Genomic DNA, 24846 nt, shown 5'->3' on the forward strand with positions numbered 1-24846 from the left:
TTACCATTGAATTACATGCTTGTCATTTCTTTGTTTCTTTGCCTGTTGTATAATGGGGCCCTGACAGCCATTGGAACTCATGTATGCAACTAATATGATGTAGGTGTGTTGTTATGGATGTGGAAGAGTGGTATCAGCTTAGAAGTGTGTGTTACAGTAGTGTGTGTGTGTGTGTGTGTGTGTGTGTGTGTGTGTGTGTGTGTGTGTGTGTGTGTGTGTGTGTGTGTGTGTGTGTCTGGATGTACAGTGTGTGTGTACAGAGACAACAATATACAGTAGATTTGGTTTACAGTAAGTCGCAGTTTTCGCCTCATATCTTTCTTTCTCTCTCTCTTTTTCTCTCACTCCCTCATTCCCAAACTCATACACACTCGTACATATTAAACCTCCTTATACCTTGTGTGTGTGTGTGTGTGTGTGTGTGTGTGTGTGTGTGTGTGTGTGTGTGTGTGTGTGTGTGTGTGTGTGTGTGTGTGTGTGTGTGTGTGTGTGTGTGTGTGTGTGTGTGTGTGTGTGTGTGTGTGTGTGTGTGTGTGTGTGTGTGTGTGTGTGTGTGAATGAGACAGGAGTAAGTGTGCGCTCTCATTGCGTTTTTCGTTTTTCATTTGTGCTGTTTCATGTGTCTTTGAGGTAAACAGATGTATGATCTTGACCCAGCTTGACCTCGATGTTTTGCATTGTTTGGAACTTCAAAGTGCTTTGATAATGTCTCTTTAGCAAACAGACATACACAGCGATACATACACTCCTTGAAGTAAATAAAAACATCTGGCTGCAATGCCAAAGCTTCAAATATATGTAGTTTGGCTGGCTGGTCATTTCATTCCTGTGATACGCAACAAGCAGTAAGATGAAGAGGAGCTTCTCTGTGGGACAAGAGGTCTCATGCAGCCCGTAACTTCAGCTGCAGGACTCATCCTCTGAAACAGAAACACCCTGAGAAGGAGAATCTGGTGTGGATCTGCCTGTGCTTGAAAGGAGTCAGCACAACGAGTAGAGTGATCTTGTTATACTGCTTCATAAAACACTTATGGGCTAAGTTGGGAGAAGGCATTCAAGGCTTGTACATTTAACACTGCGGGCGACTCTTTGTTTCCGGCAATCTTTCTCTTACATTTTCCTAATACGTGTATACGGGTGTTATATTTCAAAAGATTGTTGGAACGGTCATCGGATTTGTTATTACATTGCCAGTGGGACGTGACCTTTTTCTGCTTAGGTCCGAGGATTTGTTTTGTAAGTGAAAACATTAAACAAAAAGGGGTAAGAATTAGACGTTTTAATAACTGGTACCATTGGATAACTGCTATGTGAAGTATTTTGTTGAAAAAGGATGTGAGGTTGGCAGGCAACATATTGAAGGATCTGAAGTGGGATCAAAAAGGATGTCAGAATTGGACAGAAGACAGTTTCCAGGAAAGAAAAAAAGAGTGATTACTCTGACGTGTGTAATGACTTTATTGGTAGGTCGTGACATAAAATACATGTTTGTTGCCCCATCTTTTTGAATCAGTCACTTTTGTTGTACTTCTGACTGTACGCATCATCAATGATGGGTGTGATTGGGTGGGGTAAAATGTATGCTACGTTGCACCTGTTACCTACCCAAAAGTTACTGAACTGAAACACCCTGGAGTACCTGCTTACAGTACATTAGACCCCATTTACATGCAAATGCATGTGACATGCAAACGAACTGAATACGATATCAAAAAAGTATTCCTTCCACACGAGACCGCTCGGGAGCGCTGGAGACGCTGTAGTACATATGCCGGGCCTGTAAGTGGCGCTGTACTTCTGCCACAAGATACACCAAAAGCAGCGAAGAAGACCCTTGAGCATGATTGCCATGGTTGCCCTTCTGTTTATGCCCTGCGGTGGATCTAGCGACGTAGTGTAGTTCATGTAATTCTCCATGTCCACTTGTTGCTGACGGTTGTGGTAGAGGAGCTGTAGATTTTGCACTAACATCTGTAGCATGGTCAGTAGCTACTGACAGTAGCTACTGACCATGCTACAGCAGTGAGCAGCAGAGGCGGGTCTATGGCTTCATCGTTATCAGGAAATGATCGTATAGGGCGTACACACAGAGCCGTTGGGCCCCCCAGAGCGTTCCGCTTGCCGATCTATCCACCTTGGGACCCGTTATCGTTTGCGGGGTCCGTTCCCGCGTTTCCGTTACGGCCTCGTGTGAACGAACGGGCTATACGAAAGAGAAAAGTAGCGGATACAACCGTTTGCGTTCTCGTGTAAACAGCACCTAACACAGCAGTGAAAAGTAAAATCACTGTAGAATGGAATATACTTGAATTAATAATTATGCATTTTATTTATATAGCGCTTTTCACAACTCAAAGACGCTTTACAATATGAGGGAGGGTAGACAAATAAGGACAGGCAAACAAGTAAGTATAGTAAAATAAAAAGGCAGTCAAGAGGAAGTTGATTGAGAGGGGGGGGGCTTATGGGTAGACAGAGTGAAGAGGGAGCCGCTCTTGAATTGTTGTTACGTAAACAGAGGGGTTTTAGGTTGCCATAAGGCTGTTGACGGTCTTATAGGCTACATCCATTGGTTGGTTTTGTGGCACATTTGTAACGCTGTGCCAACATGGGCAAGCACGCAGGCAAACTTGAGGAGCGCACACAGGGTGGAGAGGTGGAGTGAGGTTGAGCGATGGAGAGAAAGGGAGAGAGAGAGATTGAGCGAGGCAGAGAGCGTGTGCACTGTGCAGTTTGTGAGAGAGCCGGCTTGAGAGTAAATTTCTCTTCAAAATATAATTGATTGCCAGCCTCCCTTATCCCTGGCTGGCTTGCTAGCTCGTTGGTAAGGTAACTGATTTTTTCTAATGTGCCTGCATCTGGCGCTGACTTGCCATATTCCTTTCGTGAAACACTTCCTGATATCCATTGTTGCAGATAAATATAAATGATAATAGCCAAACTAACCTAGCAAGAGTAAACTGACAGGCTGCTGTGCCGCATCTCACTCAAAAACCCACACGACTCAACCCAGCGAAAAACCTGTCTCGCGCGCAGCCATTTCATTCAGAATTTCATTCAGAATTTCATAAAAAAATGATATTAAACAAATCTTTCAACATAGTTTAAAACAAAAATAAATATTAGGACAAAGCCCTACAAATAACAACAATAAACATAATAATAAAACAATTAAAATGTTGTATTAATTCAGCCCTGATTAAAACAGCGGGCCCAAATCCTGGATGGGCGGGCCCAAATCCTGGATGGGCGGGCCCAGCCCCATGGGGCCCGCCCATGACGCCGGGTCTGCCTTTACCATCCGTTCGCTGTATTGATCATTGTGGAGAGCGGGCAGACGTTTTCCTGTTGTTTTGTATTATTGCAGCTATCAGATGGAATCAATACATGGGCTACATGTGGCCATCACAAGTAAAATCATAACGAAAACTACGTAAAATATGCGTGTAGAAAACGGCTTATGCCACAATATGATAGCAGTAGTCAAGATAGTCAGATTAGCTTCGGTTGCTAACATCACCTGTAGAATGCCAGAGAAACGTTCATAACAGCGTTGTGATGCCAAACAGCGTTCAGACTGAAACACATTCACTGATGGGGGATATTTATCAGCTGCTTGTGTGACATTCGGACATTCGGATTTGACTTTACAGCGGCCGCTGCCACGAGTTAACAGTAGAATAAACTCTGGTGAACGAGCAGCAGTAATGCCGCTGAACCACATTAATAAACAATGCACCACGGCACTCTGGAGAAAGGTATAAGGTTGCAGAAGTAGTTATTTAATTTAATCTGGCTTCGTATGATTAAAAACTACCAGACGCAGTCCTCTATTGATGTTGTTGTGAGCGGTGTTGCAGACAAAAATCAGCGACGTAAAACGCTGTGTGGGTCATAAGAAGGCACGTAACGGTTATGTCATGACGCAAATGATGACGCAATAATTCACCTTTGAACCTAATTCACCTTTGAACCTGCATCTGTAACAATGAGTGGACCAAAAGAAAAGTCGACATTGAGTGTTTAATGAGGAGTGGATAGCTAAATATTTGTTCACCGATTTGCTACTGGCCCGGCCCATCTGTCAAATTTTTAAACTCATAGTGGCCCCCGAGCCAAAAAGTTTGCCCACCCCTGCTCTAGAGGATCATCTTTCTTCTTGCTGCTGTGATGTAAACAAGTTTGTCACTGTGAAATCACTAAGTGTAGATGCAGGTACCATAGAGGTAACTTCTTACTGCATCCAACCACTTTTACAAAACTTGACACATTAGCCAAGACAGGGCATTGAAACAGTGCTTTTGTTCATTTAAAAAAAAAATCACCCAGTCAGTGGCAGCTTGCCATATTCTAATTTGTTCCGCCACAGACAATATTTTAACGGTTGGGCTGGCTGGCTCTTGTTGAAAATGTTCTTCCCTCTGGTGCCGTGTCACTCTTTTATACCAATCCAAAACGTCTATTGTATTATGCACAGTTAAAAACAAGTTTCCCTGCACAATTAAACAACAATGAACAGTTAGGAAACACGAGAAATGGAGAAATCAATTAAAAAAAAACAATAAACAGCCTGTCAGTGTGGAGTGTGTTTCACATTTGTATCTATGTGAATTGGTTTGAAGTAAGGTTATGGGCAGTGGAATGGATTTGTATATCCAAACCATCAATGTGTTTATCTTTTAGTTAAAGAGCACAAATATAGATCTTCATAGATTCAACCTCCTTACTTTTCTTTTCAAGTTCACCAGAGTGATGCTTTAAAATGTATAAAACCTCCACATACATTGATATATAAGCTGTCAAGCTGTTGAAAGCCTGAAAAAGTTAGAGGCAGCTACTTAGTATACCAAGGAGACTGCAGTCTCATTAAGCTGTACTGTACAGAGCACCTTGAAAGCAGAAAATGGCTCCAACAATGAAGTGAAGCCTCGACAATGTCTCCCTCTAGAATGACTCTGGCTTCTCAATAGCATCCAATAGCAGCCTTGCTGTCTGCTCTCTGACCGTCCCTGACAGGGGAAGTGTCTGAGTGCCACTCACTCAGTGTCCTTGCGTCTGCCAGGGCACGACACACACTCATCGATAGGTGGAAAGATACTCTCTGCAACGGCAAAGGATCAAATTGAACTGATTAAATCAAGCCGTTCGATACTCACCTTCTGCCAAATGACAATGAGATTGAGGACATTAAACAGCAATAACAGAGTGCCTCCGTGTGAAAATGAACTCCCAGGCATCTGTTTTCAAATGGCCATCTTCATCTCTTAGGAGTTGTAGAGATGACAAAACCAGACAATGCTTCTTCTTTGTTGTTGAAAGAGGAGAAGGAAGGAAATATTTACATAATGTATGACAAAGGAAAAAGAATAATGATCTTGTATGGTTTGGTTCCTTAAAAACATCGCGTCTAAACAGTTATTGCTTGGGGAGTTGGTTGTTTTTCCAGACATGAAAAATGCAATTGTCCTTCAGGAAAACAATCTTTATAATTAAACTGTCATTGCAATTAATGGCAGTTTACCATTAAAGCTTATAGGGAAAGTTATTTCAAGGTTGTACTTGTAATGTTTCGGTTGTAGCCGATTCAAAAAGTTTATACGTGTGAACTATCCACTATTCCTATGTCTACTTGTTCCACCTTGGCCACCTGGGCCTGTTTATCTGCCTTGAGGATCTAAACTTATTCTGTTCTCCTAACAACATCGATTCCCCCCTCTTCCCTATTCCGCAACAACTTCTTCTCACGGAAGATGTTGTTTTCAGGGCGGCGGCTATTATAGGTTGTTTGGTGCCGACCCGTGGGGTTGTGTGGTCCCTCATACTACCAGCTCTTATCCAAAGTGATTCCGACAGGCACATTAAAATGCAAATTCTTGCCTGTGCTCCCCTTGCCATTTTGTCACTTCCTTTCTCCTTGTGTGGCATGTTGAGGGGGAAGGAATTAGAGCGCTGGCCCTGGGGTTGAATATTCAAATGGCCACCTGATTTCCCAACAGAGCAGCACCACCCAGGCCTCCATTTACATAGTTCGCTTTCCCCATTTACCGCCCATCAACGCTGACTGACTCAACCACAACTCTCTAGTAGACCATTCACAGAACTTCAGACTCTGAAACAGTAGAGTGGTCATTTCCGTCAACCACAGGCTGCGTACCCATTCACTAAACTTCAGACAGCCAAAAGGGCATAGAAAAAGTCATTATTAGAATAATGCTCTGGAATAATGCGTCTCATTACCATTACCGAACCTTTGCTTGTCGGAGGTCAATGCTTTGTTCTTTCTGGGGGGGTTACTGGGGTTCGACCGAGCAATTACATATAATTAGTAGTGTATATCATTCTGAATACGAGCACTATTGCATTAAATAGGTAATCAGGCCTTTAATGAACTGGAGGTGACTGTTCTCTCTTTGAGAAATATTCTCATCAACTGGATGAACTTTTCCGTTCTTCAAAGTACAGACACATACTCACTTGTAGGCTTATGTATTTTATCTCACTGCTTTTTTATTTGCAGACAGTATCTCATGAGCAGATTTAATATGATAAACACGGTACGTATACCGTTTTTAGACTGCAACAAGAGAGAACTAACAGAGACAGACAAGACCACTCTATCACGAAAAAACAACATTTCAAGAAAGTCTAGGGATTGGTTCAAATGTGCACTGATTTGGCTTCCCTGAAAACCTGATAAACTCTTTTCCGAAGTCAAGGAGCAATCACAGCACCTTTGACTGTTCAGCCTTCCCTGCTGTGAGGACCTGAGGCAATTTAGATCATGACAGCGTTTATGCATAGAACGCCACTCATTTACCATTGCACTCCTGCAGCATATTATGATGGACAGAATAACTTAAAATGTATGTATCTGGACCAGAGATAGTCTTTTTCTATTCCTTGCATTCTTCCTTCCTTGTCAAAACCGGTCAAAACCCGGCGCCTACATTACCAACATGGACACTCATCCGCAGACACACCTGAGATTCAGGTGTTGCTGCCAATGTAGCCTCGAGACACTTGCCTCAAGCAGAGAGGAGGAGCGAGCTACAGAAGTACGGCGAGCTCACTTCTTTCAAACTATTCTATTATCTTCTAGTCCACTTGCCTAGCTCTCTCTGGAGCCACAGAAGGCTAGAGAACTAATGTTGATGCATAACATGCGTACTGACAAAGTCATCAATTGTAACACTACTAGTAAGAGGTCTTATTTACTACAATGGAGGAACTGAGAGTAAACACAGATAATGACTGATTTTTGCATAAACGGGTTTTGATTGGCTGACGCTTCCACCTCAGCTTCAAAAGTTGAACATTGCTCAACTTTTGAAACCTGGAAATCCTGGAAATCCTGGAAATCTTCGCTTCGCTTCCCCACAATGCAGTTTGGCGAAAAGCGAGGCAAAGTTACGTCACCCCATTTAAAGTCAATGGGCAGAGAAGCGTTGGAAGATTTTTTTAACGCTGCTGTAGACGGGCCGTAAAGCCCACTGAGACAAAAAACAACATTGTAAATTATAGAGTTAGAGCAAAATGAAAAGACAAGATAGTGTATGTAATACAAATAGAAATACAAAATAAATTAAGATAACAACCAAAGACAATAAAAATACATAAAACAACTTAAACATGATATAAGGAGTTATGTTCCAAAATAAGTGAAAAACATAAATGCTTGTTTTCCATAAAGTAAGGATTATGAAGAATTGAGTATTTCCTAGCAAGGCTCTCTCTTTCAAGCGGTTTATTACACCTATTTTTCCACGAGTAAATATTCTAGCTATCGGAGCTAAAAACAGAGGCCTTCTCTTCTCGTAGAGCAGGTAGTGACATTTTTAGGAATATGAAGATAAGAAATGTACAAAAACAACGTCTCCACTGCTAGCTTGTCTTCATTAAACCTGTCTCTGTCAATGACGGCCCTCCTCTCCTGCGTGCCCGAGCTGAATGGCTAATTACCTGGACGAGGTGCGGGGGGAGCAGTGGACCACAGCAGCCACCTGTCGGCTGGAGCGCCTCCAAATGACAAACGCCCGCGGGGCTGCGCTGCCCAGGTTGAGTCTGTGTTTTCCACTCTGTCGCCTCACACCGCAACCCAGCATGGCAGTATCAACCTGGGGAGCAACTGTTGTCTTTACTAATTTACCCAAAATAGCTGCCTGCCTCGGGCTCTTCCATGATGCCAGTGCCGGTGAAGAGCATCTGTTTTGAACTGCAGGGGCAATCGTAATCACACAGCGCGGTGGCTCGGGGTGTGAGCCGGGCTCCCAGCTAATAATACTGCATGTCTGACGCTTCATGACATGTCTCACTTCCTGAAAACACTCCTTGTAACACACAGACAATCAAGTTATAGAGCCAGAAAGAACCATATCTGTTATAAGCACTGCTGCCACAAAAAATAACTTTAATTTGTCCCTTTGTACTGGCTGGGTTATTTATGATCATCCATAAATAATGAGGTATCGATTGACTAGAGCAGTGCTTCTCAAACCTTTTCAGTAATGTACCCCCACATTTTCTCAGCCGAGTACCCTCTGACCGACCCCGAACATCTTTGATAGAAAAAGCCTATAAAGATAATTACAATATAGTGATGTTCCATCAGTGTGTGATTTATTAACTCCTTCATGCATGAATTACAACAAACTAAGGATTGTTTGATCTTTGTGCATGAAAAAAAAGAACATATACATAACGATTTTTCCAAGGAGTTTTTCAATTGAAGTAATATATATGTTTAACAAACCAATGAACAAAAATTATATATTATGAAAAACTATAAAATACAATACACACATTTGACACATTATGTTTATATGAGGACCCCCTTGGTGGTTCTAGAAATATTGTATATACAATTGTGTTTTCTATTTCACTTATTGTACTAAGATTATTTTTGTAATCATGCATGGTCTTTTTTTTTTAATCTCACGTACCCCCTGCAGTAGTCCAACGTACCCCTAGGGGTCCGCGTACCCCCATTTGAGAATCACTGGACTAGAGGTCAAGAAATGTGAAACATTTAAAACCCTTAATTAAACTTAGTTGGAGTACTACTAGTAGAAAGAAACTCTTTAAAGTGTGTGTTTGTGTGTTGAATGTTTCTTTGAGTGAATGTTCCTTTGTGAATACGCCAAGCAGAATAAATTCAAAGGTTGAAGAGAGCATCTGAGACTTTGAACGAGGAGTAAATAAAAACTCCTAGAGCAACTATTTGAGTTGTGTGACTGTCTTGCAAACCAGTGCAAATCAATATCATTCTTCAGTTTGTGGTTGGTGTTCTCTTGCCTATTGCTGTACACATTCAGAGTACGACTCAAAACAATAATGCGTATCAACAAAGAGAGACACTTCTTTCAGCTTCCTTGTATCGCTCACTTCTAAAGCAAGCTTATAGAGCTGTCCAAAGGAATTCTAACTGAAAATACACTCTCGTTGCAACACACAGAAGCATATATGGATAATTATTTGTGCAGAATGACGGCAAAAAGGCATGTCTCGCCCTTATCAGCCTTCGATTGGCTTACCCTGATATTTCTACCCAATTTGAGTTTTTTTATGACTATTGGGGTTACAGATTTGGTGTATTTTGAACAATTGCAGTCCCCATAACATGTGCCTCCTATCTTGTAATACAACTGGCGATAGTGTGCATCCAGACTATGTATCATGGCATAAACAGCCAGCACGGCCCCCATAGATAGATAGCTAGCATGTACTGTATAGATGGCTCACGTTGACTTTAAGCTGATGCCCCAGGATTATAAGACAGTATGTTGACCTTCCATCAGTTTCGTTGAATTTGTTGTATTCTTAATTGTTTCGGTTTGACAGTTGCCTTTTCTTTTTTTCCTTTTATTTATGTACATTTAGATTGCATGGACTTCAGTATTCGATGTGAAATGCTGACCCATATTTCTATGGAGCACATGGCTAGCCCAAACATTGCTCCGATATTGATGCAACATGATATTTTACTAACGAGAAAGGCAATTTGTGTTACTATGACGTTAGCACATACAGCTTTATCGTTTTGTAATAAAAGCAAATCGTATACTGTGAGGGAGCTCTCTCATTAAACGCAACGACACTGAAATAAAATTACCCCGCCATTATCTCTAAAGCGCACACGGATCATTTCAGTCTGGATGGGGTGAGGGGAAACATCAGCACTTTAGTGAGAGAACTGTTTGGAGACCCTTTATAAGTGTTTAAGTGTAAACATGCACACACATGTCCAATATGACTCTTATGGCCTGAGCCTTTGAGACCCTCACATCATTGGGTATTAATGTGCACACACTCAGACACACACAGATGCGGTCCAGTTCCAGCTGAGAGGCGGTTGCAAATTGACAGTGGAGGGATTTTGGAAGCAGGTTGATGGCAGGGGGAGTGCTGCTTAATGTGGCATCTGTCGCACAACAGTGTGTTCCAGCTGGAACAGAGGGCTCCGGGGCCACTGGGGCCTGGTGTAAAATATACTGCGGAGAAGGTCACTTTCCACAGCTCCACTGAACCAGGCCGCCATCCAGACTGCTGCCAGGGCTGGCCTCCGCTGATTCGCCTACAAACACAAATAACAACACGCTAAATCTCTGAGGTAATAATCCACACCAGGCATCAGGAGAGATGGTTATGAAGCCATTAAAACACACTGGGAGGTAGTGTAGAGTGTGCAATGTTGAATAGATTGAAACAAGTCAGACTGCAGGCAAGGCAAATATGTTTTCAGACACACATTTGAAATGACATGTCAATAAGAGAATCAGTCATTAATAACATTAATTAAAGCATACCAGGTCTCAGGTTTTGTGCATGCTCACACATTGACCCTGCCTAATGGAATGCTTTAATGTAAGTTAGCTACTGTTAACAATATTAGTTCTGTGAATGTCCTGCTATAACAAGTCAAAAAAGCTGCAATAAGAAATGACTATGTAAAGACATGAGTGGAAATGAAAGTTACCAATTACTTGATATTGTAGAAGCTATAGTGAGAAATCTAGTTTGGTTAACTAAAGTTACAAGGAACACATTGTTGAAACTACTGAAGGTCAAACAGACAATTTACACGTGATAGGAAATTATATCAAAAATATATACAACAAAACCATGTCTGCAATAAAATGCCATTACATTTTGTTTATTTTAAAAAGACAACATGTTTACTAGTTATACATACATCAAAACAATGTAAAATATGCCAAACATTTTTTTTTTTTATTAGCACGTTTGCACTGTTTGACCAGCTTGAGCATTGGTCTCTCTGCTTTCTTTGTAACATAATGCTGTCACAGCAGACCCAAACCAATCACATCAGCTGCAGCTTCATGTCGTTCATCTTACTTATAAAAGCAGTCCAATTCATTTTGCACTGCAAGTGTCTTTAAGTCTGTAACGGAGGTGATCTCTGGGGCCATAGATCTCAGCCTCCATTACGGATTGAGCAGCTTTGTTGGTGGCGAAATGTATGTAGTGTGTGCATCTGTTTGTGTTTTAGGTTGTCTGTCTCTGTTTGCTGGTTTTATGTTGCAAGTGTTCCCCTCCCCCCATGTTTGTTGCTGTTGATTGTGCACACCCGGTGCCCTGTGTTGTCTCCTCCCCCCTCACCTGTGTCTAATGGCTGATTAGTGTGTGTATTTAGGCTCGGTTGCCCTGTCTGTTTTGGGGCAGGTAGTGTGTGTGTGAGATCCTTGTGGTTGGTGACTGTGCTCACAAAAACAGCAAGATTGAGGCTGTGTCCTGGGAACGAGTTTAATAAATGCCCACACCGGGTTATATTTTTGGACGTTCTGCCTCTGCCTCCTTGCTTGGTCGGGCCGCTCCTTTGTCAGCTTCACAAAGTCCTTTTTTGAATCCTCCTTCACATATTTCCTTGTCCACATGGCATTTTTCACCAAGGAAAAATTGTTTTGTATAGAATATAGGTCAGCATATGTTCACTCTTTTTCCGCAGCCCATGAGTCCCTCAATAAATGAAGAAGCACAAAAGGTGACCTCATTGTTCCATAAGGGAGTTATTATTAGCATTTAGACAAATGATTAGGTGATCAGGCACCTAACAGCTCAGAATAAGGTCTCGACAGACAATAATTGCTCAAAAGTCATTTCCATCATGCTTGAAATGCCCAGTAGCATGCATCCGAACTTTCTTTTACTTTTTCTGTGTTTTAGCATATTATTATGCATACCTCTTAATCCCTCATTTTCAATACAACTCCCCTATTGGATTAATTTGCCTGGTATTACTTCCATGCTTCTGCCCTCAATTGTTAATTAATTTGCGGGGAGCTTTAAACGTGACTGCTAATTTGAAATCTAATCTTCCATATTTAATGCATCAGCCACTAAATGCTAAACATTCGTCTCAGCTATCCTCCTATCCACCTATTCTCTTGTCATTGATTTCATAATGACCAGTGAATAGGTCTCCCTACTTGTATGTGTTTCTTATGTATTGGATGATTGGTTATACAACATATTGTTGCTCATACCACATACGCTGACCTGGTTTTTCTTATGAAATCATAACATCCTTTAAAGAAATGATCTAAGTACCGGTAGATCGAAGTAGATATCATTAGCATCTTTGAATGATATCCAAGTTAGGTCATAGCCGTCTTTCAAAGGAAAATGTCCATCTATTAATTTCTCCATCTATTTACCTACTTCTAACCGCTTCAGGGTCGAATAGATGGAGTGAGCAAACACTTTATATTGTAAATAATCAAAAACCCAAACCTCCAAACCCATTTATAATTTCTTTCAATTGAAGGTGTTTATTCTCCAAACAATTTTGTGTTTTTAACCAGACACATGAGTATGAGTAATGTGTGTCACGTGAGTACGAATTTGAGCAAATCTTTGGCCAATTAAAATAAAAAAAACAATACAATTTGAGCTCAAGGTCCCTTTAGTACTGTAGCTATTCTGGAGCTTTAGATAGAACCATATGCTCTTCATCACCAGATAATGGATGCCCAGTTGTATGTTGGGTTAGAGGGTTCACATTTGCATTTTTGCTTGCACGCTACGGGTTCCAAGTCAATGTTGACTTAAAGTTATAACGTGATATCACTCAGCAGAGGTGGATTTCTCCATTATGTTATTGAAACTCAACCTTTTCTCCAACATGGATGCTCAGAGAACTGGACAAACTCCTGCGGATGACGATTGTGTATGTGGTTGGAAATTCTAAAAGTGTTATTTTTGTCGTAATTGTTGTAACAAATGCAGCCTCATGCTTTCACCATTGCATTGTTTATGGACCTTTGGGATGCTCCTCCTCTAGCAGAGAGGAGAAAAATGCACATTATTTATTGCCAAGGCAGTGTTAGTCTAACTACCTACTTATATCTCCAGCCTTATATGCTTTCAGACAAATAACAGTACTAAATCTTCTTTTAAGATAATTGAAATGTTCCCAGGGTGCTCTCAGAACTTTCTTCCTCTCTCTATGTTCTGGGTATGCAATGAGTTGCAAAATATTACAAGTATTCCCTTCTTTCTATCACTTTTTAAAGGTATTTTACAAAGGCCGTGAAGGCAACATGTTGCTGTTTTTTTTATGTATTGTACGTGTTCTAACATGTGAAACTGTTTTTATGTGAAACTGATTTTGCTGCCGCCTTGACTTCCTGGAAGAAGACATCTTGTTTCTCAATGGCACCTCTGTGACTCAATAAAGGATCATTAAAATAAGAAAAATAAACAATTGTATTTCATGAGATTTGCCTTACACGTCCTGCTTCTGAATGTGTTCATTGCTAATATTTAAGAAGTTCATCATACAGTACTCAACGTTCAAACTTTTACCCCAAGCACTCAAAATAGCTTTTAAATTGTACACCCCAATAAAAAAAGTGTTTAAAGAATGTGAAACTGTTGTTATAATTGCTGGAAAGCTTTTAGTGTGTCACATCTGATTTAATGGTCTTTGATGGCTCCACTTATTTGGTGTTTCTTTTTCTTTTTAGCCTCACAGTTACATGCCATTAAATTGATTCACCATGAGGCTCACACAATACCGAGTAACAAATGATGCTCTTGGAGAAGCAATAACCTTGGTTGCAGTTCTAACTATTCCCCAATGATTTCATTCTTTCAGCAGGCTGGGGAAATGGGAAACTGAGAAGAAGAACTCCTTCACCTTTTTTCAAGATCCCCACCGATCACTTCACAACGCTGAGAAAAATATATGGTATGTCTTCCACACACCTTTTCACGAAATAAACCCACATTTTCAATTCCAATTGCTGCGTTGAATTAAAAGATCATAACACAGTAGACAAATATTGACTGAGCAAATGTTGTTCATTCTTTTTTTTAAATAAACCGACCCATAAATATTGGGCATCACAGGCAAACAAATATAAAAGAACTGAATAGCAATGTTTGAGCCTCTGAAGCTGAGTTTAATCAGATTTCACCTCAAGTGGTATTCATCTTCAATTCGAAGAGTGTTGGACACACACATTTCACACTCATTTTCTTCTTGGCAATTTCAACGGGAACAGTATCAAAAGAACAAGTGATCTTGGAGAAAGGGAGTTTTTGCAACCTCTGTGTTGGTGCAATCTGAAATGCTTTTTGATTTACACAATATTTGTAAGATGGGGTTTGCTTTTGATGCATTCAGTAATCTTTCAAAGGCATTGAATTCTGTTGCCAGGAAACAACTTGTTGACTCATGGAAGACACTGACTGAATGCAGAAAGGACGAGACTTGTTTGTATGTGTATGTTTTATTCAGGTTTTTGCCAAGGTTTGACATTGATTTAGTTTTATGTCCATCTGCTGTACTGTGAAATCAGAAAGTATTAGGGTATGATATTAATGATATTTTGTTTTGGTTCTGTACTTTAGTAAATTAGATTAAGTTAAAACCCTGCTCCTGTTATTTGAGTTCTTAAATGTCAGAACTAATATTTTGAAAAAATCTAGTTTAAATATAAAGAGAGAGCTTCATACATTTCAGTGTACATTGTGATAAAGTTAGTATTTTAATTGCTACCTGTCACACTCTAAATGACTTTCAGAAAATCTGCCATCCATGACATCCATCCACTTAAAAAAACCAAGACAAAAGACTGAAACGGGGAAAAAGGTGAGTTTTTTTAAATTCTTTTCTTTCTGGAGAAAATGTCTAGTATAGTGCATCAACCCGGGACACTCTTTGGGACTTGATGGTTCCTTTTGGTCTCCATAGGAAAATTGAGTGAAAGCACTCCTTGTCCTCTAGAATTCGCCCTGGGTGCCCTCTCATACAGCCTGTTCTAATGGCAGTGAATTATGCTGACAAAGGAAGTGCTATAAAGGCCGACAGCCAAAAGATGGGACTTGAGGAAGTTCTCATAAAATGTCAGGAAAACAGAGATTGAATTTTCCTTCCACATCCCTTGAGCGAGGAACAAAGCTGGGTGTTACCGTTGGTCTTGGCTGTAAAAATGCAGCGAAATCAGTCCGGCTAATCCTGTGGAGCGCCATTGTGACGCTAATGATACACCAGGTGTGTTTTTTTCTGTCTGCTACTACTGACCCCGTCCAGCTCGAATCAGGCTTTAAGGAATCCGAGGATTACATTAGCTTTGTTTGCTTGCTGGAAGGCGAGAACGCACCAAGACCTTGTTCTTGGAGAAAAACAGACAAGGGCATCTCCCAGAGCTCTTTGCCAAACAGAAAAATAAAGTAGTTCCTCTCCCCGATCCAACACAATATAGATTTTTCATCACCTGTCCACTTTGCTGGTGTATTTATGCATTGCATTAGTCTACATTTTGTACATTGCTCAAGAGTTTCGAACACAATGGTCTACTCGTGCTGTATTATACCATTCCTCAATGAAACCTGGTACATCCAGTGTGCATTTCTAAGGCATCGTGCCTTATCACAGATTGCTGGTTGTAAACAACCTTGTAAACTTCCCAGCGCTGTTTCTTCAATCATACCGTTAAATAACTTAAATTATTTTACACATTACTAATCAAATCATTTGAAGTGATAACAGATTATATGGTTGGACAACCCGTGCATGTCATTATAATTAACCAAGAGCTTTGAATTGTAAAATGGTATTGTGGAATAACAAAATAAAATACAAAGACAATATATTAAAGCAAGTTAATGAAACAAGTAAGAAAAACACTCCCAATGTAACCATGATACATGAAAAAAAAAGCTTTTTTTTAATTTCTCTTCTGACTCTTGGTAATACGGCAAATGAGCTTGTAAAAGTATATTTTATGACAGTTTTACTTTTACTACATTTTGAACAAGAATAATATGCTTTTTTCCACCACATTTGATTGACATCTTTACTATTTACTTTGCAAGTTTAGATTATCGATATAAATGTAACTCATTATTCAATCAATAATTATAATAGAATAATATAATATAATCTGAAATCTCTCATTCTGCAAAATTAGTACTTTTAATTATTACTTTCATACTAAGTATTTTTACAATTCTGAACGCATTACTTTATCCTGGAACAGAGTGTTTATATTTTTGTTTTGATGCTTTTACCAAAGAAGCATTTCTGGATATTTATTGTTCCACTGGCATTACCTGTTACTTGAAAACAAATCTGAAGTGTTCTTTGGGACCGTAGCTCAGCACAAGTTGAGTGGCCTCCATCCAACATCTCTAAGTGTGTACAACGGGCATGTTTGAAATGCATCAGAGCTTCCAATCCATCCGAGTTTATAGATGTCTCCATGGTGATGATTGACGACGGTAAAAGGCCGCTCTGGTGAGAGGCTCCGGGTGAACAGATGAGATCACAAATCTCATCTCTTTCTGTCTCATTCACTCTCTCACCTCTCCGTCTCGCATACTCTCAACAACACACCGGAGCAGCACACAAACAGTGCATATCACAACAATTCTATCACTTTTCATCCCCTGTCATCTTCATGGAGCCAGTAAAAAAAGTATAGATGAAAACAAATTCAAGGTAAAAGAAAAAAAAAACAGTCAGAGTTTGAGAGAGTCTTCAAGGTTCCTGCAAAGATTTGAATTGTCGGAGGAACTAGGAGTCTGGCCAACTTAAAATGGGCGGGCAGAGTGTACTTCCAAGATGCCACAGGCTACTTTTACTCAGTTGAAATACCCATAAAATGATCTTTTACATCAAATAATCAGTATTCTTTCCCTGAGAGCTGGACCTAGTCAGCAAATGCGGAATGATTTGGTATTTCTCAACTGTGAAATCAGATGTTAATGTGGGCTTTCATGGTAAGGTGGTCCAGGAATCTGTCCAATAACGGTTGGTTTGACTGTTCAGTGTGCAAATGTGGGGAGACACACACATTTAGAGACATATAAACCGCCACGGGCTTGAATCAATGCCATTTTCGCCATCAACTTCCAGTGATACCACCGATTTAGCATTTCTCAAACATTTCATAATGTTGGCACCTGGCTGTGACCAGAAGCTATGAAGAACCTTGATTCCACCAAAGTATCATGTCCCTCTGTCATGTCATTTCATTAGTGTAATGACCCATCGATTTAGCATTTATGCCACGAATTGTATTGGGGCTGGCTTTTGGCCAAGTCAATCACAGGCAGGGCCGGCTGTGCTTCTTGGCAAAAGAAGGTGATTAAAATTACTTGGAAGAGCAAGGAGAATTTCCGATTCACCGCCCCAACAAACAGGAAGCAGCCTGCTAGCTTGACTGGGTTTCCTGCATTATTACCTTGTGTCCGGGGTGGGAAAAACGGAAGCAACAGATGGATGGCTACATGGGCGGAGGCTAAAGCATTTTCACACCAGGAGCCGCTTAATATCCGGTTAAACTCTGTGTGGGGTTTCTCTTATCGAAGTAGATTTGGATCTATTTAATTCCTTTTCATTCCCTCTCAATATTCACAGTTTGATCTCTTTGGCCAATATTGTATTTAACAACTTAGTACCTGTCAAGCCGAACTGATTTGCATTGTTCTGTGTGTTTGCCCTTCAAACACAGTGTTTACTATCTGATGTGCAGCAGTTTGAGAGACTGATGTTGTTGCAATTAGATGTTCTATTTTTCGGGGAACATGTGACAACCAACCACTGGTTTACTTCATTTAGGAATCATCTGGGTTTTTTTCAAAGTTGGAGGGACAAATTGGTGGCTTTAGTGTCTGAAATTGTACAGTTCTGCATTGGACCTCCAGGTTGTAAAGTGATTTACTGGTACCTATAGGTGGATCATTCTGCATGCAGTAACGTAGTTGCCTGAATAATAATAAGTAATTGTCGAGCTTGTTTCTCTTCTCTCCTTTGATCTTAGAGCTACACTTTAAGTATGCCAAGCACAGTGCGACATTAAAACACTTGGAAGACCACTCATTTGTTGCTCTGGCTACTATTTTTCAAAAGAAATAGCAAAAGAAATAGCAAAAGAAAACATAATTGCTGGCTGAAATTCAACTCTCTGGTTGTGTTGTTATGAAATGCAGGTACTTAAACCAAGTAAAAGTAGAATAGCTTTGAGCATTGGAAATATCCAATAGCCGCTATGCTAACTCATGCAGTGAGGTGCCCTGTATTAGAGCTACCTTATTTTTTGTTGATTCTACCACATGAATGCCCTGCAGATGGATTTATGTTTTATTTTGGTAATGTTTATGGACTGGGTCTACTGGTATGGAAAGGATGCAGCTTTTTGTTTATCATTTTCTAAAAGCAATTCAAAAACAAAAGGTTCAGATTTATCTGGCTGCTTGTGGTAATGGATGAAAAGAAAGTAGTTGCTAGAGTTGTATAAACAATTGAGGGAACGATACATTTAGAAGCAGCCAAAGACATTGTGGGATCATTGCGAGATTCACACATCTAGAAATAAATAGTCTCATCCATATCTCCCCTCCCTGCGATGGTCATTACACATATTGTGTGTTAACGAAGATGTTAATTGATATGTAAGATATTGATTCCAAGCCCTTTAAGTAACGCTTGACCTTTCCAACAACATGTTGTCTGTCACCACATCAGATGGCAAAGGCAGGTAGCCACTGACATGCCTGTTTCCGTGCGGCAACAACGCTCCTCAAAGATTGCCGTTTGTCCCCATTCATCTCACACACTGCTCCCACTTTAGCATATTGGCATTTCTGAGGTGCTTGGCGGTAATTGTCAGCCACACGGCAGCTCCTCGTTTGTTTCACTGACATTTTGCCTTTGGTTGATTGTGTATTTAACAGGGGAAGGAAAGCAAAATTAATTGGAGAGAGGCCTAATCTGTCTGCTTGAAATGTCACCCCTGTATTGTGATGCCGACACTGACACTGTGGCACACAAGAGGCAGCAACAGAAGGGAGGAATGCAGTGAAAGGGAACAGGAAAAATAAAACGGAAAAGAGGGAGATAGAAGAGTAATACATCAGTCTCTGAAATCAATAGTGCTCAAAGACTTAATTCTTGTCCCTGTGGGTTTTAACCTCAACCTTACGCTACAAAGATTAAAAAATACCAAACATTAATGTTCTGGGGTCTTTAGTGGCGTCTCTGAGCTCAGATGAATAAAACAATCTTTATCAGGCGGTGCTCTGCTGCTTCAGAACAAGGATGTGTTGTTCTACTCTGGTTGTTCTGTAATACATCATCTCTACAGCAGGTTTTCATGCAAGGCATAAGTAGGCATGTACAGGATAATCAAAGCATTATCATTCAGCAATCCGCAGTTTCTAGCCAAGCTCTATCCAATGGGTCGTTTTCAAAATGTCAACGCCGACCCCAGGGAGCCTCCAAAGAACATAGACGGCAACCCAGAAATCATTTTATTCCCACATTTCCAAACTTGCTAGCTAATCTATGACAAGATTATACATTATAGGGTAGGCAAAGCCGCCAAAGCCAAAAACATAAGTGAGACAAGAACATGTTTTGAATTACACCCAAAGTTTTTTTGTTTTACCTTTTTTGTTGAACCAGGAAAATGATTTATAATCAGGCTATATAAATTAAATATTTCAATGCGTTTTAACCTGGATAACATCATTATAGTTTTGCTCATTCAGATTAAAAAGTCAGGCGGGCTAGCTTTGCCATAAACCTCATTGTAGGGATTCAGGAAGCACGACTCAGGCTAGACAATGTATATTAGGGCAAGCATCACAAGCATTCAGATGTCTGCACGTCCAACAAAGGTAAACACTTTTAATCTAATTTCATTTAATCGTTTATTTGAACAGGAACAATGCACATTAATGAACACTTAAGACAAATAATGCTTCAAGTGTAAATATACCAGATTTTAGCTTTGAGCTCATTTCCATCCGTAGTCCCTGACATACAACATATAAGAACATGACATTTATAAACATAGCAACAAATAAATACATGATATGAAAAAGAGCAAGAGCAGCATACACAAGTATTTACCACATGGCAGTACACACACTATTCCCCTCTAATGTGTTACAGTATGTAATGATGTTGTTGCACCTCAACAATGCATCTTAAAATTCAAAGGGAGATCCTGGGGAATTTCTCTTCCCCCCCCTTTAAGGTCAGACAAAGATGTCTTTCCCCTGCATCTGATATGGTATGAAAGATATATGTGCTCATTCTTTAACAGGAACTCAGATCCCATAGCATGTGATTCTAAGATCTCTGTACTAATTTGAGCAGCATATTTCTTTCAAGTTCCGAGGCACAAGAACTCTCTTCCCATCACTTACTCTAATGTGTCTCCACACAATGGCATTATCCCCTGCTGTCCACCCACGGACTGTCTCTCCGGACAGCCTGTGAGACACACACACTTCTGTACAAGCCTTGACACCTTAGATCCGCTGCTGGCACTCATATGTAGGGTGAACAAATGTCTCCTGTGATTTGGGTCATTCTGGATTTTGATGCAGTTCCCCCTCAATGTATAAAATGAAAACAGACACATACAGTACAGAGGTAGCAATGTTATGTTTTTCTTGTAAATTACAGATTTTCTTTTTGTAATACATTCTTTGTAGCTTGCTTATTGTGCCAAGCAACTTTCTCCAAATGACCTTAGACGAGGGCGTTGACAGCAGAGAATGTCATGTCGTTGCATCATGCTCGTCAAAGGATTTTAATTAATTGCAGGTCTTTATCATTGCTGGCATTGAAATGAAACACTTTTTGTTCTTGTTGTTACTTGAAGCTTTATTCAAAGTTTTGCATTTGTTCAGATATGTCACTGTTTTCTCACCAAAACCCTCTCACTCATATTGTAAGAGAAAATGTTTTACACTGTAGCATAAACCGAATAACTTTTTTATCCATCATATTAGTTTTTATATTTTATTGCAATTTTCGAACCTAAAAATATAAATAAAGAAATCAGATTTTACTAAATATAGATCCATCAGACATGATCAATCAAACATGCTCATTCATCCACTCATTCATTCCTTCATAATGACTTTCTAAGTTGTTCTAAACACAGACAGTGATCATGTGAAATGAATACCTTGTGGATAAAGAATTAAAAAGACAACTGTTAGCAGATCATAAGAAAACCACGTGGCATCACTCGTAAAGCGTGATAGTGAGGATGATCCGGGAAAAGCAGGTTATGAAGCCCAAGGTTAGGTCCTGTAATTGGAAATAAAAAAGGACAAAACAATAATGAATAATAGTAAAGATTATTTCCAGTGTGGAAGAATTGAATTCCAAAATACATATAGAAATGGATAAAAAAAAAAAATTAACGCTTTTATATATTCAGCTTTTAAATGTCAGGGTTACATTTTTCTTGTACCACAGATTCATATTAATTTCAGCAGTAAATCAGCTTGTCGGACATCAGAGTATTTGTGATTGTGACATGGCAGTTATAAAAGGTTTTATGTGAGGTTGACACTTACATACGAACATGCGGATGCACATGCCACACATGGCGATGACGCTGGAGATCTGAAGGCATCTGCCGCACTCTCCACTCATCAGACAGTCCCTTGTCTTCAGGCAGCACGTGGGACACTTCCTCCCGGAGCTTTTAGTCTCCGTCTCCTCGTATTTCGGAGGCTGAGTCCGCCTCGTGTCGTTGCTCTTCTCATCCCAATCCAAGTCCTCATCTTGAAATGTTCCCATGATGCTTGTTTTTTTTCTTTTTTCAACAAAAGGCAAGTGGAGTACGTGCGTGAGGACTGATGGATCAGAGCTGTGGAGACAATGGCAGAAATGTATTATCGTATGTGTGCCACAGCTTCACTACAGTTGAACTCTCACAGGGGATAATGTGAAGCATATTATGTGTCGTGTCCCACCCTCAGGCTTCACAAAACAGGCTTTGTTTACAATAACAACAACAACTGTCCAAAATGTCATAATGCTGTTATTTCTGTTCTGTTCGTTTGGACTTGGCAGCTCTGAGTGTAACAGTGAACGCTATGACTCAAGCTTTGTACATTGCACTTACTAGGCGGTGTATTGTTTTTCACCTCCATCTTACTTTGTTTTTAGGAATCTAGGCAAGTACGCAGGTAACATTCCTGAATTCAACACCTCCTTGCAATGTAGAGGACATAGTATAATCGAACATACAACAACACACACTCTAACTCTACTAGACTGCACCCTACTGAATCTGTGTATCTTTACGTACAATGATCTTCATATACATAAAGATACACAGATTATCAGGTTTGATCTAGCCATAATGATTGTTTCAAATGATTTCTTTCAAATCTTGAATCTTTTACAATATATACAAAATGAAAAGTCCTTTTTAGCAATAAAGAGCAGAACAAATGAAAAGCACAACTGTTCCCTTTCATTAGAGTAGAATCCTCTCCCAAAAGAGTGAATCATTAACACTGCAGCCTAAACTTAAGTCCCTATGAACACTTTATTGAGTGAAGTCACATTGATTTGACAGATTAACAATTCTTCCGTGCTGATGATCATTTCTCGGGCCAGGAGTTGAGGCCCCCTGTTTTAACTGTCGGATACAATTGCTCCCCACAGACATTATCAGATATTAAGTGATAACCCTGATGGTGAAATAACGTCTTATCTGTGCCATCCGATGGCTCCCCATTTATTACCACTGACAGCAAATTAGATTGCTGGCATCTGGAGGGTATACCGGCGTTTTGAGTGCACCTTTCCATCTCATTCTGCTTTCAAAACTCCATTGGTTTTCAATCATAAGTAATGAAATTCCATCAGCCTCCTCGGCCGTGAAAGCGACTTGGAAAGGAAGTGAGAGACGGCCATTAAGAGTAGAGAAAACGAGCCTTACCCTTTGCTTTCAGAGTCGCCTCTCTGTCGGGTCGAATCTTTTCTTTTTTGTAGAGCAGACTTTTGTTAGAGCAGAGCACTGAACACCTTAACCCTAACAGAGACTCACAGGCTGTGTATGGTGAACAGGGTGTCAGCCTCAGATTACATGAGCAGGACAGGTGTGTTTTCAGGTATAACTGGTTCTACTGCCCTGCCCAGAAGGATTGTAATTACAGAAACAAGCCATGTCCTTTTTAAAGGTGTGACTAAGAGGCCCCACCTACACACATTAAATATGTTTAAAATTCCAGATTCTCCCATTATTTTTAAAAGGTTTACTTTTAGTATTTACATTATCATTATATCTTAAAGGGGCCCTCTAATGCTAATTTGTGTTTTGTGCCTCTACTGTGACATGTTTACATGCTTTAATGTTCGAAAAGGTCTTGCTTTTTATCATACTGCCTTTGCTGCAGAACCTCTTTTCACCCTCTGTCTGAAACCAGAGCCCAGTCTGCTCTGATTTGTTGGCTTGCCGTTTCTGTTGTGATTGGTCAACTGCTAAGAGATGTCCCGTCTCTTAGCCTATCATATACAATGTGTTGAAGCGTTAGCCAAAGGAAGTGCAAGTTTTACATTGTGATGTCACGTATGTTATGGAAGTAAACAAACGAGTACATGTTAGGCGTTTCAGCTAGGGGGGAGGGGGCGGATGTGCTAATTATTATTTAAATTATGATCGTTTCATAAACACTTAAAATATACAGTTTTCATTTTTAAATCAAAATATTTAAATCTGTGTATTAATATTTTTTACATTTGTGTGGTTCAAAGTATTATGTTGATTTACATAAAGATGGGTACACAGACAGAACTAGTTTGTGAAGTAAAATGTCAACATTTAATTTGCATAGCTTACATTAATGAATCTCCACACACGGTATCAGTGTATTTGATTTAGCCAACAACTATTTATTCTCAAATGCGTGACAGGCTATTTTAATAAGTATGTTCCTTCAGTCTTGCTCAGGAAATGCAATCAAGCTTTAATAAATAATTACACAGGATAATTAATTGATTAGACGGCACATTTCATTTCATGATGAACAAGGATAAATCTTGGGAAAAAGCAATTTATGGAAGCAATTAAAGCACACACAATTGGAATGTATTCAAAGTATTGCATTCCATTTCGAAACAGAATTACTTACTGAACAGTTTATCATCTATGAATGAAGCCACATCAAATGCACTAATTCATTAATTTTGTCTTAACAATGCATCAGATTTGGTGAATAGGAAGGTGTGTGTGTGTGTGTGTGTGTGTGTGTGTGTGTGTGTGTGTGTGTGTGTGTGTGTGTGTGTGTGTGTGTGTGTGTGTGTGTGTGTGTGTGTGTGTGTGTGTGTGTGTGTGTGTGTGTGTGTGTGTGTGTGTGTGTGTTACTGGCAACAATAATAAAGATCTGAAGTGTTCTCTCTCATTGTGCATTATGTTATGATGGAAAAATCAGGCACAAGAGGGGCTTCCTTTGTCCAAGGACATACATTTGTTGCACTTAATTGCAAAAAGTACTAGTACAAATATATTAAATGGCTACCTTCCATTCTGCTTTGACTGTCATTGAGATAAGTGGTACTGT

General features: G+C 40.0%; 1 long non-coding RNA gene across 1 annotated transcript; it reads right to left on the reverse strand.

Annotated features, from left to right (window-relative positions):
• Window positions 1-21115: 21115 nt before the first annotated feature.
• LOC307024050 lies at window positions 21116-23360 on the reverse strand. Its single transcript, XR_013803823.1, has 3 exons — window positions 23226-23360; window positions 21847-22142; window positions 21116-21574 (listed from the first exon to the last, which is right to left on the reverse strand). It is a non-coding gene; the product is annotated as an uncharacterized lncRNA (long non-coding RNA).
• Window positions 23361-24846: the final 1486 nt, after the last annotated feature.

This window comes from Notothenia rossii (assembly GCF_949606895.1).
Source record: "Notothenia rossii genome assembly, chromosome: 11".
Taxonomy (NCBI): domain Eukaryota; kingdom Metazoa; phylum Chordata; class Actinopteri; order Perciformes; family Nototheniidae; genus Notothenia; species Notothenia rossii.